At 38.3% G+C, this 784-nt stretch overlaps 1 non-coding gene across 1 annotated transcript; it reads right to left on the bottom strand.

Moving 5' to 3' along the window:
• Nucleotides 1-302: 302 nt before the first annotated feature.
• TRNAA-UGC (transfer RNA alanine (anticodon UGC)) lies at nucleotides 303-374 on the bottom strand. The gene has a single exon. It is a non-coding gene; the product is annotated as a tRNA-Ala (tRNA).
• Nucleotides 375-784: the final 410 nt, after the last annotated feature.

The following is a 784-nucleotide window of genomic DNA, read 5'->3' as shown; positions in this document are numbered from 1 at the left end:
CCAAAGGGGCTGAAGTAGGCGAGATTTACACAGTATTATAAATATCCTTATCTCTAACAAATAAATGCGTACCAGTGAAGAAAATAGTTTAAAACTTAACTTTATAAAACTTTGCTAATAATGTCATATCTCATTATTAAAGCATTTAATTCTGAGTCTGAGCAACTATTATTATCATTATTATTTTGTTAGTTATCCTAGAAACGCACACTAAATGTTTTCTGGTGTACGTATAAAAAAAAACTTGAGATACTCCAATAATATGACAAGAACAAAGAATTAATTAAGGAAAAAGTGAAATATGGAGATACCGGGGATCGAACCCGGGGCCTTTCACATGCAAAGCGAACGCTCTACCACTGAGCTACATCCCCGGTGCTTATATTTTCTTGAGTGTGACTATCATGACTGTGGCAGTCAGTGCCATGCTGTGGAAAATCAGCGCCCCGAGCGAGAGTATACGACGGTGCCCTCATACATGTATTCCAAGTTTTCCTTTTTTTTTCCTTCTGCGCCCGGGCCCTCTCCCCTCTCGCCCGATACTAGTGGCAGTTACATGAAAGGTACTCTGCGTTTTTGTCAACGAATGATAGGTCTAATTAACCAATTCAAAGGAAATTGAAATAAAAGGTCTCATTACGTTTTCAATGAAAATCTTTGTAACTCCCGCGTAACGTGGTAGCGTGTAGTTTGACACCGTATTTCCGTTGTGGATTTATCAAATATTATTATAGTGAAGATTGACACATTCCTAACACAGCAGCTAAGGGTTGCTAAGCAACAA

This window comes from Thermobia domestica, chromosome 12, assembly GCF_964235325.1.
Source record: "Thermobia domestica chromosome 12, izTheDome1.hap1.1, whole genome shotgun sequence".
Taxonomy (NCBI): Eukaryota; Metazoa; Arthropoda; class Insecta; order Zygentoma; family Lepismatidae; genus Thermobia; species Thermobia domestica.
Note: the sequence above shows the minus strand (reverse complement) of the source record. Positions and strands in the feature narration are given on the sequence as shown.